This window comes from Marmota flaviventris, chromosome 12 (genome assembly GCF_047511675.1).
Source record: "Marmota flaviventris isolate mMarFla1 chromosome 12, mMarFla1.hap1, whole genome shotgun sequence".
Lineage (NCBI taxonomy): Eukaryota > Metazoa > Chordata > Mammalia > Rodentia > Sciuridae > Marmota > Marmota flaviventris.
The window spans coordinates 106,530,076-106,546,198 of NC_092509.1; the positions used below are offsets into that span (position 1 = coordinate 106,530,076).

At 46.3% G+C, this 16,123-nt stretch overlaps 1 long non-coding RNA gene across 1 annotated transcript; it reads left to right on the forward strand.

Moving 5' to 3' along the window:
* The first annotated feature begins 34 nt into the window (after positions 1–34).
* On the forward strand, positions 35–843 carry LOC117794919 (uncharacterized). The gene is made up of 2 exons (XR_004618797.2): positions 35–133; positions 653–843. It is a non-coding gene; the product is annotated as an uncharacterized lncRNA (long non-coding RNA).
* Positions 844–16,123: the final 15,280 nt, after the last annotated feature.

The window sequence follows — 16,123 nt, forward strand, 5'->3', positions numbered from 1 at the left end:
GGCGGGGCTTCCGCGCAGGGGGCGGAGCCAGGCCAGTGCGCACCGCCCTCCCGAGAGCTTTGGGTGACGTCATCCAGAGACCCGGTCGGATTGCCACCTAGGCGCGGGGAAAGCGGTGTTGCTTCCAGAGTAGGTGAGCGGTGGTGGGGAAGAATGCGCAACATTGAGACCAGAACTAATCCCGTAGAGCTTAGGAGGGCCAGCTTCAGGTGACCATGTGGCTACTGTTGACAAAAATGTCCCCCTTGAGGGAGAAGGAAGGAGGAAGCACTGGCGACTGAAATGGAGCAAATTATATCCCATGCATGTATGATTATGTCAAAATGAACCCCATAGTTGTGTAGAACTATAAGGCAGTGATAAAAACATTTTTTTAAAAAATGTCATCCTTGAGATATTTCAAGACTTTCATGACCCAGGTGCTACCTGGGCCCCAGGTATAGTGAAAACAACACCCAATACCTCGTATTAGGTGCTTTGCAACACAATCTTTGGGCAAAACACAGCTAATTATTTAGACTTAAAATGAATCGTTTGATTTTTATCCTTCCTCCCAAATATGTCTTTCTGGCCCCAATTACAACAACTCCCTTTTAGGGCTTCCCCCTGCACTCAGCACTTCCTGAAACTTGTCAACCTTTTTAAAATACAGATTTCTCTACACCCTGTGCCTTCTACCTGCCTGGAATAATCTACCCTGCACTGATACATCTTCAAAATGTTTTTCCTAAACCCCAGAGCTGGATTTAATCCTTCCTCCTGTGACCAACTTGTTGATACAAATCAACTTTAATTATTCTAGTAATCACTGTCCATCCAAATAAATGTACAAAATTGAGCATCTGCTATTTGCCAAGTGTTTGTTTTATTACAAAATAGCACTCACATCCTGTCTTCTGACAGAGTGACAGTAGAATTCCAAGACATGATTTCAGTGATATAAGGCTGGACTCCCTACCCCTTAAAATTGTATGTTTTCCATCTGTCCAACATTATCTTAGATAATAAATATATGCATAAATTATGATATTTACCAACCTCAACTGCTTCTGTTAGGGTAACAGGCCCCTGTTTGGCTTAATCGGTTATGTATAGTTAGTCTAATGCATTTTATCATACAGTTCCGTCCAAGTGGGCCTTGATAGAGAAGTGCCAAAGTGCCTTACCCAGAACTAAGATATGATAAAGTCTTTCTCTAATAGGGGTATCTTTATTCAAATTTCAAATTTAATAATTAAACCTGTTAGCTTCATGACCTCCAATACAACAATTTGTTGGAGACTAAAAGTGTTGAAGTCATGGAAAAAGCATACTCCTCTCTCCACATGACATCTTCCTCTACAACAACTCCCTTGTCTCCTCATTCTCCCAGTCACCTGTGCATCTGTTCATCCACCCACCCCACCACCCATCTGCTTATTCATTCAATGAATGCTTACATTTCTCAGCTAGAAGAATAGTATGTAACAGTGTTACAGTGGATGATATGGATAAAATAAGATACTCCCAACTCCAGGCACCTTGGTTCAGGTCATCTGTGCCAAGTGCCAGGGATGCAGAGAAACTGGGCACATTGCCTGTAATCTCAAGGAGGGTGCTCCCAAGTATAAGAAACACCGAGTAAATGCAACAATGCCACGTAACACCTGGGTAAAAAGATGTTTGCACATGGAATGTTGCAGAGGGGACAGGTAGAGGTTGGGAATGGCTCACAAGGGAGCGGATCCCACATTCGGAAGATACAGTCTACACAAAGGATGAGGAGCAGCGGCTGGACGGGTGGACCAGCACTGGGTGAGTAAGGAGCACCAAGTGTGGGGTTCTGCTGAGACAAACACCCTGGGAAGATGGTGGGGCGAGAGTCTAGAAAGGTCAGCAGGAACCCAATCCCGAAGGAACAGGTGCCGAGCTAAAGAACTTAGAATTTTTTCCATTGGGTGATTAGGGGCCACTGTGTAGATGAGAGGTCACAAGGGCCCAACTTACCTCTTCACAGTGAGATACATGTACCCCACGGTATGGACAAACTGAGCCAGGGTGGAGGAAGAAAATGTCAATGCTTGCATTTATCTCACCCTTTTAAGTCAGTTGCTCTCCTTGCTTGATGATGTACACGATATATCATATATTGGCATGCCTTTTTTTTCTCGGTGGTGCCGGGATCAAACCCAGGGCCTCATGCACACTAGGCAGACATTCTCCCAGTAAGCCACATCACCACCCTCCACATGCATTTTATGATAAACAATATTGGGATTCATGCTTAATATTTTACAGATATTAATGACATGATCAAAACTGTGGATCATTGTAACAAGACAGTAAAAGAGGAGACAGATACAGAAGAACACTAGGTGATTAAGCATGGGGGAGAGATGTCCCTTGTGGCCAGGTGATCACAAGGCCATAATCAGGGTGATGATTATGCAATGACAAAGGACAGGAACTACCAAAACAAAAGACAGGGCATGTAAAAAGAGAGAGGAAACATGGATTTCCTGAGTAAAAGTTCTGTGGGGAAAAAATCAGATTTGCTTGAGCCCCTTTTTCCCCAAATGTGAAGTTTCCCACACAGAGCACCTGAACAAGGAACAATAACTACACAGAGCACCTGAACAAGGAACAATAACTACAGGGGAATATGTGGCCTCGGTCCCCAACATCAACATTCAAGATCCTGTACTGCATCAGTTGTGATTGGATTTAACTGTTTCTTCTACCCTAGAATGATTCTTTTCTGCATAACAGTATAACCTTCAGACAATTCGGAAAATGCAAATAATTTGACCAAATTGCCCCTCCACAAATCTTCCCTTCATTCAAAAGTTTTGTGAACTCTGAGTTTTTTGAGTCAGATCTAGGAATTGGGATAGGGGCTGTGTCTCCAGTGAACCCAAGTTTTTCTCTACTGAGGGCTGTGTTGGTAATACAGATCAAGAAGAGCTTAGTGTGTGGCCCATGGGTCTCTGACCTAGGGACCCATCATCCATCACCCCTACCCATCATCTCTGTGGATCAGCCCGTTCTAGTCATCATTCTGTCCTTGCTGAGTATATTATCATACTCACATTGACTCTGGCGATTCAGTACTTCTGTTTGGCTTTTATACTGATGGGCATGCCAATATCCCTGTGGGAATCAAGGCATCATTCCAATGGAGCATCATTCACCTGTATCCCTGGTCTACCAAGGCCAGCCGATGAAGCATTTCCCAAGGATGTTGTCTCCCTTTTCACTAATACAATTATTTCATTGTCAAGGTCATGTCCTCTAGACTTCCCAAGGAACATAATTACAAGGTTGGTGAGCAGATTACATACTACATTCTTATCAATCTGTGTCTTTGCATTACTTCTGCATTAGACCAAGTCAAATCTGTATCTGTTTCTTTCAGCATAAGTCATGGTTGAATTCAGGTTTGAGTCTACTGAGCAGACAAGTCCCAGTTGTTCCTCCAGTGCATTACATCCCGAATCTCTAAGTATAACATATTAACATGTTTGGCTCACTCTAAAATTACATTTCTCACATTTTTATTATTTTTATTTTTTATTTTATTCCCACATCTGTTTTCCAAGATTTTGCCAGTATAAATTAGCAAAATATTGAGAATCATTTGCTATTTACAAGTGCTCTACCTGTATTTGACTTTGTCACCTGTCCTCTGAGAGTGAGTACAGTTAAGGACACAGTCAATGAGGAGTGCTAGGTTTGGGACACAAGGAGAACTGGCATCCTCTTGCAAATCAGCTGAGGCCATGCCTTCAAGCAAGAAGAATCTTCAAGCAAGTCAGAACCAACCTCATCAGAGAGGGGAGGCAGGGTTTGGGATGGTGGGATCAGGTAACTTGGTCCTCCCAGATTTCACTACAACCCTGTTTCCTACTGTTGTACTAAAAATGTCTTAAATTCACAGCATTTGCAATCTTGAAAATCTAACCTATGTTGAAATTCAGCAGCTCACATTCTACTCTGTCCACCTCACAGCTATAGGAGGCCAGAGATACTTGTATAGGTGGTCACACAAAGTCCCTGGTTTTCTGGATCACAAGGAACTAGGATTCCATTTGCTTAGGGGCCCCGTGAAAATGTTCCCTTGCACACCTAACAAAGCCATTGTCTATTACTACTTTCTCCTCAAATGGCATAAGGACTTAGAGTGCTTTATCTCTGATCACCATCTTACTGTTATTTTTCTTCCATGTCTTAAAAAATCCTCTCTCTGACTTGCTGTTCCCACTAACTGAACTGAAAAATTTTAAAAATTCCTCAAAAGGAATTGTGCCTATCTCAAAACAAAACAACGGAGACAGCAGTCAGAACACCTGTTCTGTTCTGCAGAGGTAGCAGACAGAGGCAGCCGTTGTGGGAGGACCCAGGGGAGAGTGGGAGCAAGGGGCAGCACACAGGGAGGTCTAGAAGGATCTCTGGGAAGTGAGTGTCTGAAGGGGCCTCAGTACCCTTCATGAAGTAATGAGAATATTGAGCACAAAGCATATCTCCTAAGGGGATGGCTCGAGTTACTCTGGGTTGAGAATAAAAGCCTATTCAAACCAGCTTTAGCAAAGGAGTGTATTCTTTATATATAAAGTGTATCTTTTATATTCAAAGGAGTACATTTAGCAAAGGAGAGAGAGAGATTGAGATTGCATTTAAGGATTTGAAGTCACCTCGTGGCATGTGAGGAGAACGTGAACAGCCAGTCTTCAGGAAGGAAGGCCGCAGGGCTGGAATGCCAGGGTCGCAGGTTGGCTTAGCTCCTGGCTCACATCCCAAATTCCCGGCGGAGACAATCACACTGGCTCCAGTTTGGGTCTGCGAGAGATCGGCCTTCCTGGTACAAGTCCATGGACTCTGAAGAGGGGTTCTCCAAAGTGGACATGCCCCTGCCTCCAGGGCCAAGATGCAGCTCTGTGCTGCTGAGAGGAGGGACAGGAGGTACTGCCAGTACAGGAGCTGGGGTTGGGGCAGGGCAGAAAGAGACAGAGCAGAAAATGGAAGGCGAAAGAGACACTGAAAGAGAAGTTGGGAAATCCACCCTGACAAGGGTCGAGGACACCCAGAAGGATGGAAGGGGAACCGCAGACCAAAGTCAAAGTGCACACTAGTGTATGTGGGCTCACCAGACACGCAGAGCAGGGAACTACCTACTTGGGAATCGTGTCTCTGGTTCTCTTGTGTCTAAGTCATAACCCAGTATTCGCCCATATGGAGGGGGTGACAGGAATTAACTCTCCTACTCTGGCTTCTAAGTCATTTCTTAGAATGGTCACCTGCCTGGAGAGCTGCTGAGCAGGAGGCACAGGCCACGTGTGCCCCGCCCCCCCACAGTGGCTCTCACCTCGTGCTGTGGGCAGATCTCAGCACTTGGTGGCTTGTGGTGGAGGCCATCTCTGGACTCAGAGCATTACTGGTGTTGACTTTCTTGTCTTTGATGTTATGTTTGGGGCACTGAAGTTGTGATACATGAACGTGGTGAGGCTTCGTAGTGTATTTATAACACGTGCTCCCATTGTGAGAGCAAGGAACCATGCAGGGCACCGGGTGCCCATGGGAGACAGCCCTGTGTCGGAAATGGCTGTGAAGGGAAGCCACTGTCCTGCGCCATCCTGACCAGAGGTAACATCAACTAAGGAAGCAACCGTGCCTACTTCTTAGAGCACCTCTGTAGTTTTAGTAAAAACTGGACATTCACTTAGGGACTTGAGAATGACTTGGGGCAGGGGTCGGGACTTGGGAAAATTTAAACACATAAAAACCTTGACTCAAGTCAAGTGTTACTTTAAAGTTGTGAGAACACTACATAATTCCTGATAAGACATATGATACTATTAAAAATGTCTTTTAAGAGCAATACCCTTTAGTAAAGGACAGACTTTTATGTGAACTTTAACTCTATTTCAAAATACCCAACTCTAAAACTCCAGGAGATGAGCAAAATATTACTAAGGAAACCTTTATATGTAAACTTCTGAAGACAGAGATGAAGCGGATGAACCCAGTATTAAAACAACAGCTGACAGAGAAACAGATTAAAACAAGACCAAACTGAACAATATTGGAATTTGGGCTCTTTTTGTCCAGAGAGGCTCTATGGTCAAAAAGATTTTCTTTCTTTTCCCTACATATTGTTGGTGAGGAAAATGGATAGAAGAAATGAGCAATTGCCTTGAGTGGAACTTAAATGGCAAAGGCAGCCTTTCTGAAATCTTAAGCCGAAGGTCATGATTTGGAGCCAGGAATGAGCCGGTGGAGGACAAGGGTTGAGATCTGAGTGGATCCTCAGTGGGGGCAGGCCCCTCTCATGGTGAGCAGAAGCAGGAGGCCACACGTGGAGGTGGGCTGCAGGCCTGGCTGCACACCCCGCATCGCTGCCACCTGAGTTCCATCACTCAGGTTAAGACGAGAAGAAAAGATCCCAGGGGTTACTACTATCATGGGTGAGACCCATCAGACCATCCTCCTGTCTCAACCTCCCAAATTGCTGGGATTACAGATGTGCGTGACATGCTCGGCCAGGCAAATTTACTTTTAAAAGCAAAAAAAGAAAAAATTGCCTACTTTCATTTGGTGGCACCACCTGAAAAGGAGACTGACTCACGAGTCAAGGAGAAGCAGCCATTTGAAATGCTCAGAGAGACAGGTTCACCATCAAAAGTTGCAGAAGACAATCAGGCCCAGGTTATTATGGACTTCGTTATTTCATCAACATGGAAACAATTACCTTTTCCTAACAGAACTGGAGTTAATTGATTTCTGCATAACCATAATTCAGTTAATAAGTATTTCCTAAAAGGCACAATTAGCAAATCAACTCAATTGCAATATCACATTAAGTTTCCTAATCTCTTTCCAATGAACTATCCCTAAGAAATATCTTTTTCTTTTCTCTTAATTTTCCTCCTGGAAAAAGCCGTGTGGGAGTCACAGAGGTTCCCTCCCTAAATAAATGGCTACAAAGTAGGTCTGTTGAGAAGTAACTGAGTGAATGGGCCTCTTCCCTCCCTGAATGCTAGTAAAATCTTGGAGGGCTGGTTGAGGTTGGCTTCTGAGACCGTTGTACAGTAAAGACAAAACTTCATGGTAAAATGTAAAAAACACAGATGTGAAGTCAATAAGCCTGCTACCTCCTAGCGGCTCCACTTTAGATGGTGTTTTCAAATCTCTGTTTCTGTAACATAATAATAAAAGTAATAGTCACAATACTAAATTATAGTCTTGCTGACCTTGGCTTGCCTGTGATGTGAAGTCCCTTCATTACCCGTGGTGTCTGAGTGGAGATTGCAATGGTGAAGGGTTCTATTACTTGATCCTGACAGTGCTCTGGAAACCACCCCCTGATTTTCATTTTGTGCTTTGCCAGAAATCTAAAGAGACTCTGGAGTCAGCTCAGGTGACAGAGCAGGTGAGAAACAGGGCCGGGATGGGATTTGGATTGTGCCCCAATCCGAATGTCACGTTATTCTGTGTGTTCCAGGAGAGGAGGGTCACCGCACCCAGGAGCCACCGTGCTGGAGTTAACTGCCAGGGGGATTTGGAGGTGGAGAAGGAAAGGAGGGGTCACTTCAGTAACCACTCATCCCAGAGGTCCCTCACCCTCCATGTTGGAGGCTCGCTGCGGGTGAGACCAAAGGCATCACTTCCCATCTCGCCAAGCGGGTAGGTAGGACGGGGAAAGGAGTGGGGGGAGGAGATGCTCCCTCAGCTCTGCCAGGGAAAGAGTCTGCTTCCGGAACTCACCGCCTGCCACTTAGAGGCTGCTTAGAAGATGCTGGAGGAGGGGAGGGAGACCCCTCAGGGTCAGAGCAAGGGCCGGCTGCAGTCAGGGGAGGAAGAGAGCCAAGGGCACCTGAATCAGGACAAAGGATTCAAAGGACTCTAAGTGCTGCAGCTCCTCCTTCAGAGGCCAAGCGCTAGGGACAGCCAGGGAAATGGGAAAAGGGACAGTCAGTGGGGACAGTAGATGCTGGCCTACACCTGCTCTTTTTCAGTCAGCAGCTCTGAGCTGTTTGGTCATTGCCCATTTCACATACGGGGAAGCTGAGGTTGAGAGAGTCCATGACCAAACCACAGAGAAATAAAGTGACCAAGCAAGATCACAAGGAGGGCTGGGGTACAGCTCAGTGGTCCAGCGCTGGCATGACGGGGGCCTCGGGTTCCATCCCTATCGCTCAAGACAAAACAGAATATGACAGATATTTGCAACAGCAGAAGACATATCCTACTCAGACCCCTAGGCAAATAGAGTAGACAGTCCCTCCACCCACCCCACACACTCCTCACCCTTCCTTAGGAAAAGATGAAGGCCCTGTTGAGCGTTTCTTAGGAGTCTGCACCTTGGAGGGCTATCCAGAGCCCTGTACCCTCAAGGGAGATGCAGCTGCCATCACGGTCTGCAGTTGGAGAACCTAGAGCTTGTGATGGCCAGTGCTGGACTCAGAATCAAACCCCAGAGACCTGACTCCTCCCACTGCACCATGTGCGGGAAGGAATCCTTCTCTCTAGAGTCTGAAAGAGTGGTTTCTTTTTTCCTTTCTCTTGAAACAAAACAAACAAAAAAAAAAACTGCATAATTTTTTTTGTCATCTTCTAGAATGTTCCGTTTGCATACTTAAATTTTTACACATTTAACACAATGTCGGAAGTAAAATTTGTAGTTTACATTTAAAAGGCCAGCATATCATTACAATCTCATCATTTTTGTGCATTCTACATATTTTATATATTACATGTGAATACATCCTATGTGTACATTTTAATTCATACACACAGGTACTTTGTCGTGATCTGGCTGGTTTTTTTTCTCTTACAACATCCTTGCCCTCTCCTCGCCCCAAAACAGAAACACTTACAGCCTGGTGTGTGTTTTCTCATTGATTATAAGACAAGAATTGAGGGATTGGCCATTATTTATTTTATATCTTTTTAAATATACAGTTTCATATACTTACATGCCTATAAAATTTTTCTGATATTACTTTATTTTCTTAACAACATACATGGTGAAGATGCTTCCAAATTGATACCACTTTAACTCTCTCCGGCCTAATACCATAACCCATCCTGTGGTTAGTCTACATTTTATTCATCTTCTCTATGTTTGAGTGTTGCTTTGTTTATATTTTTTCCCAACAATGTTGCAATAACCTTTCTTGCCTACCCATTTCTTCTATTCTGGTGCTCTGACTCTGTGGGATAGACTTGCAAGAATAGAGCTTCTGGGTGAAGGGCATGTATTTATTTAACTTAATAGATACTGCCAGTCGCTTTTTAAATGGCCACAAAAGCATAGACTCACAGCACTGAATGGGGTTGCAGGCCCCGTGTTCAAATTCTAGTTCTGAGGCCAAGCCACCTCCAGAAGCTCCATTTATGAGTGAGTGGGTGTTTCCCAGACCAATGAGAACCTTCAGAGTTCTACAGGAAATTTCAATAGAAAATAAGGCTTTGGAATGTGAGATCCACTTTCCTGGGGCGGTTTATGAAAAGGCAGGAATAGGGGGCAGGAGTCAGGAGAGCCATTTATGGAACCCTTGTTGCCAAAGGACTTCAAATTTAAATGTTTCACCTAATAACCCAACAACATTGTAAAGAACAGAGACGCCGGTCAGGACTGAAAAAGAAAATAATCATCACTCAACCTTAAACATTCCTCTTATCAGCCCACCCACCCCACTGTTAATATTTGTCTTTTCATACATTTTGTGCTCGTAGCACAGTTATATGGTAGAACATTGCCATCTGTGTGGAGCATTTTAAATTCAATTAAGTCTATACCTTATGTGTAACATATGGCCATCATTCAAGCTGAAGTTGGAAGAAATATTTCAGCAATATTATTTTTTGTAAAAAAAAAAAAAAACTATATAGATCAAAATACTTCAGTGAGTCTGATGTTTCTGAGTAGAGAAACAAATTATTGCATTGTATTAGAGAAGATTATTAAAAGTATGTATTTGCTAAAAGTAAATATTGAGTCCGCCAGATGTTTTATAAGCCTCTGCTGCTCTTCTGTTCTTTTTTGGACTTCTCCCTCCTTCTCCCTCCTGCTCCCCCACCTCCCCTCACTTGCTGAAGCCCAGGAAGGGCAGGGAGTCGGGGTTCTCAGGGCAGCTCTTCCTCACCAACCAGAGCCTGGGTCCTGGGCTGCGGCTTCTGCAGCTCCAACACTGGCCACTGGGGGCCTCATCCCTGACCTGAGGAGAGGGACAGTGCCTTCTCTGTAGAGTAAGTCTCATGGTTCCTTTCAAAGAAAATCCCACCACCACCCCCCCCCCCAAAAAAAAAACCCAAGGGAAAAGAAAGACAAAAGATGTTCCAAAGAGCAAAATGGTTTTCAAGTTTAAGGTGCCCAAAGCCCACGCCTTGCTGTCGTGATGGGCACAGCCTTGGTCTACCTCCTCCGTCTAAGGAAGCACAACCAGGATGAAATTAAACCTGCCGTGACTTGAGGGTTAGCAAGGCCCAGCCGCTCTCTCCAGCCGTGCCCCAGCCCTGGGGAGATCTCCTCTGCAGCCCATGTGACCTCTGGTTGTCCACTGGCCCACAGGGAAAATCTGGGCTGCCTGCTCCAGTCTGGCCATTTTGCCCTCAGTCCCCGCGGCCGTCAGTGCGGGAAGCTTTGTCCTCTTGAGCTCCTTCCCTGGGCAGTCCTGCCTCCACTCACCCCTGTGGCTCCCACTTTAGCAGGCCTGGCCGCGGTAGGACCAGAATCCAGGTCCTTTAACGCCAGGGGCTGTCATTTATACCATAATCTCCGCCTCCAAGGGCCAAGCGTGAGGTGACTTTTTCTTTTTGAAGGCAATGGCAACCAGAATAGAAAGTTATGATTTTAATATGTGAATAACAATAAGCGATCTTGAGTTCCAAGGCTGAACAAAGTAAATGTATGGAAATAAATACTGTTAGAATCTGTAAACAAGTCAGGATGGTGCCCGGCAAATGTTAGAGTCTGTAAACAAGTCTGAATGGCGCCTGGCATTTTGCCAGAGGGAGTGATTTGTGAAGTAATGCCAACGAGCCATTAAGTGTAAAGATTCCTTATTGGTTGACTGATGTATCTAGTTTATGCTAATTAAGATAAGCTGTGCAAAATGTATAAATACCTCTGTTGTCCTACAATAAACGGCTCCCATTCCTGCTATATCAACGTACACAAGTTATTCATCGCAGTCTTAGAGGTCAGTCCATGACTGATCATCTGTTGCTTTGCACCTGCGGCGGCACAGCACATCATGGTGAGAGTGTGTGATGGAGGGGGTAGTTTGCCTCCAGGGGGCCAGGAAGTGAAGAGGAAGAGGGAGAGATCAGAACCCACAACTCCCTTTGAGGGACTGCCCCAGCGACCTAAAACCTCCCACTCAGCCCCCCTTCTTTGTTCTTTGTTTTTGAAATGGGGTTTCACTATGTTGCTGAGGCTGGGTTCAAGTGATCCTCCCTCTTCAGCCTCCCAAGTAGGTGGCCAGGTGCACACCACCTGCCCAAAGGTCCATTTGATAAAGTTTCTGCCTCCTCCTGACAGCACCAAGCTGGGGGCTTGAACACAGCACCTTTGGGAGATTCCAGGTCCAAACTCGAGTGGAGTTGAGCATAGACATGTTTTGACCTGCTCAGTGTCTCTCCCCAGGCAAGATGCATGCGGGATGTTTCCTGGTGCCGTGGAATGTTCCCCTGTCCCACAGTGTGTGCGACACAAGGATGGATGGGTTTCCACCCCCATTCACCAGTGACTGCAGGGGACACAGACGACTGCGGCTGAAGGAGCCAAAGTGGCACAGTCACTGTGCCAAGCTCTACTCACCAGGAAGCCTATCCACAGCAGGGGTCACGTCCATCTAGGGCAAGCCTCAAAGAGTCTGTGGGAGGGACGAGCTTCACCAACCAAGGCTGGAAAATAACCTCGATCCCCAGACACTGGCCAGGCGGCGGCACCGATCCTGGTTAAACAAGCTCTTTGGAGTGACCCTTATCTCCACTAGCTTCCACCCGCCTCCCTGCGTGTCTCCTGGTGACATCCCTGTAACTTACCTCCTGGTCCAGATAGCCATTCCATCTGTCATTCCTTCACAGAGTTATTGTTCTTTGTCCAAAAAGCATACAAGCACACTCTGATCACTTCTTTGGACAACACTCTCTTAGGAAGATCCCCTTGTACATATAAAAGTAATGAACTTCTATACTTTCTCTTGGGAATCAATGCTTACCTTAATTGGGTTCCTAGATCTAGCCAAAGAGGCCACAGAAGAACTTGGGGAGAAGAAGGGACAACTCTCTTTCCTGCCTTGCATATGACACTGCTTCATCAAGGGTTGCAAAATGGTGATTCTAGCTGGGCACAGTGGCACATGTCTGTAATCCCAGAGGCTCCGGAGGCTGAAGCAGGAGGACCATGAGTTCAAAGCCAGCCTCAGCAACTTAGCAACGCCCTAAGTAACACAGTGAGACCCTGTCACAAAATAAAAAATGAAAAAGGGCTGGGAATGTGGCTCACTGATTAAGCACCCAAGGGTTCAATTCCCAAAATAAAAAAAAAAAAATGGTGGTTCTAAAATTCTGTCCTTCTGCATTTATTTGCTGGGATTTTTTATTGAGGAAAACTTTTTCTAACTACTCTTTGATTACAGTGAAATGCAATTCCTACAGGAAAAATAGAATAAATGTTTGATTCCTTATCTACTAATTTCTCAGAGGAATAAATTGGTTGCCTAGCAATCACCAATGGTAACAAATAGTCTAAAAAAAAAAAATCAAACATAAGCTCAAAGATTCTTCTGTGTTGAATATATCCAATCCATTGTAATTATCATTCTTTGTGAAACTGGAACTGTCTGTCCCTCCAGATCAGCTCTTTTATCTTTCTTGAAATGACCCCACTGGTGTTTGAGATTTATTTTCTTTTCTGGTACAAGAAGATGTTCCAGATCCATTTCCTACCCTTCCTGGTCCGTTTCTGCAAGGATCTGAAATGCCAGGTCCATTTCTCACCCCTAATGAGGAATGATATTTTGGGGCCACAGGTGGCTGCTAGGGGTGTTCATTGCTACAAGAGTCCCCCTTGCTTCTGGGTGGTCTTTTCTTTTTGCCTTTTGAACAGAAGTGTTAGGAAATTGTCTAAAGAAAAAGCCACAAGGCCACGCAGACTCTTCGTGCAAGTTCCTATGTAGGTTTTTGTGTATCTGCTCCAACTTCATTCCATCTCTTCTTCACTAAAAATCGCAGTTCCTGCGATGGGAACATGATTACTTGTTGCCTTTTCTAAGCAATCGCTGTAGGTGTTTCAAACAATGATAGCCAGATACCACTGACGTAAGACAGCTGAGTGGACTTGAGGGGCTTTGGCTCTTGTTTTAAGATTCTCTCTGACCCTAGAACACACCCCACTGGGGAAAGACAGTCCCAGTACTGCACTCCAAACACACTTGGAATCCTTTCTCCGTGTTGTTGTGGCAGAAGGCGAAGGTAGCTTCACAGAGAAGTCCATTCTAATCCCCCAAACCGTGAGGATGACGAGCTGTCACTCTGGAGGTTGGGTTGTGCTATGTGACACCATGGGCCTTTAAATGGGGATACTACCCAGTAGGTCTCAGCCGAAGGCAGGAGCACTTCAAGGCAAGGAACTCTCCCTGGCTTAAGAGGGTGTGAGGGGAAAGAAAAAAAAGAGAGAGAGAGAGAGAAATGTATCACAGTAGATTGGGTAGAGAGAGGTGATGGGAGGGGAGGGGGGATAGGAAGGGGACAGGAAGGGCAGCAGAATACAACAGACACTAGTATGGCTGTATGTATAAACGTGGCTGTATAACCAATGTGATCCTGCAATCTGTACACGTGGGAAAAATAAGAATTCATACCCAATTTGAATCAAATGTATGATATGTCAAGGTCATTGTAATGTTTTGAGCAACTAATAAAAAAATTAAAAGAGAAAAAAAAAAAAGAGGGAGTGAGGAGGTCCAGAGAGATGGGAGCCGAGCGGGATTGGCCCACTTTTGCTGCTGTGCATCGAGGGAGGCCACGTGGGGAGGGGTGTGGGAGCATCCAGCAGCAGGGGCCCACAGCCCAAGGAAATGGAGACAGTCCCACCACGCGGGGAGCTGAGTTCCACAGCAGCCTGAAGGTGCTTGGAAGCTTAGTCTCCACCAGACCCTCCGTGTAGAAGCCCCGCTTAGCCAGCGGTGGCTTTGGCACTGTGACACCAGCGGGCTGGGAACCCATGGAGCCAGGTAGGTCTTCTCCAAACCACAAGGTAACTCATGAGCTCTGGGCTGGTAAACTTTATGCAGTGACAGAAAAATAATAAGGTTCTTATGCCACCTATTTATTCTAGTTTTTCTCCCATTTTAGGGTTAATTCTTCTTTTTTGAGTTAACTTTTTTCAATTTTGTAAAATATGTACCTAGTTTCAAAGTCAAAATCACATAAGCAAGGACTTCCTCTTGGGTTCCTTCCACCCACTTGTCCTTTTTCCTGGTTGGAAATCATCTCTGTATTGGTTTGGGGCTTGTTCTTCTGCCTTTGAGTGTGAGCAAACACCTGTATGTTCATCTGCTTTTCTCTTCTCCCTGGAGGGTGACCTGCCACTGCTCAGTGCCTGGCTTTTCTGACTGGACCAGGCAGCGTGGAGGCCACTGCGGTTGGGCTACGGAGATCATCTGTTCTTTCGTGCAACTCGATCACAACTTGGTCAGCCAACCCCCTATTGATGCATGCTTGGGCCTTTCAATCTCCTGTAATCACAAATAATTCCAGTTTTATCAGTGACACTTTTAATTTGGGGTCTACTCCTGGGAGCGCTACCATTATAGATGGAAGGTCGGATGTGCATTTATTTGGAGTTCTTTTGCGTCCTGACACCAAATCTGTGGTGTCTTTTCCGACACTTCTCCGTGCCCTCATTCTCCTACTCCCAGTGGGTGTCTCACAACTTGATTCGATTCTGACACTAACTCTTGGAGTTGGTGTAGACAGAGGGCCCCCCTCCAGATGTCAGTCCAAGTCCTAGACGCCTGGCCCCCGGCCGACTTTTTACTTGACTTCAACTCGGGGTGTCCAGGACCCTCCTCAGGCCCTGGGCCACTGTGAGGTCACAGGACTCAGGAGGGCACTTTTGAGGCTCTTGCCTTTGCTTCTGTCTGTCTGATGGTCGTGTGGGCAGAGGGGAGAGGTCGGAGGGACGTGGGTCCCCAGTGCTGTTTCCCTTCAGCCTTCCTGCGGAGCATGGGCCACACTGTGGATTGATGCCTCCTGATTAGTGAAATAGCGTCAGTGTAGCTTGAAAAACTGCTTGCCGAGGGACATCACAGACACCAGTGGACACACGAAGACACACACACGGCCGCTCAGGCCCCCAGGCCCTCCCCGCCTCCCCATCGCGCTCCTCCTGGCAGAGGTCAGTGTCACCTCCTTCTGCACTTTATAGAAATGGAACCAGCCACGAATGTCCCCGGGCTCTTCTTAAAACTGATCACTGTGCTCTGGAGATTCACCCCCCCCCCCCCCGGTGTGTGCAGCTGTGAGGTCGTGGGTCCTCTGTGTGCGGATGTCCAAGGGCCTGGGAAGATCTCCAGGTGGAGACCTACAGACAGGGCGCCTCCCGCACGACCATCAGAGTGGGTCGGCAGAACCCATCAGACGCACGGGGCCCAGCAGAAGAGGATTTAACTTGGTTGGGCAGTTACCAAAGCTGGGGTCCAGTGGCTGCTCCCTGCCCCAGGAAATCAGGGCTGTGCTCTGCTGTGACAATGAGTGAGGCCCTAGACAATGACATGTACTTCTTAGGAAAAGCTAATAGAGCACACGGCACGGCTGAGGAGACCTGAGCTCAGAGGTAGAGCTCTTGCCCAGCATGTGCCAGGCCTTGTTCCATAGCACCACAACCCACTCTCTCTCTCTCTCACACACACACACACACACACAGACACACAGACACAGACACACACAGACACAGACACAGGCACAGCACAGAGACACACACACAGAGACAGAGACAGACACAGACACACAGACACAGACACACACAGAGGCACACACAGACACAGGCACAGGCACACACACACAGAGACACACACAGACACAGGCACAGGCACAGCACAGAGACACACACACAGAGACAGACACAGACACAGAC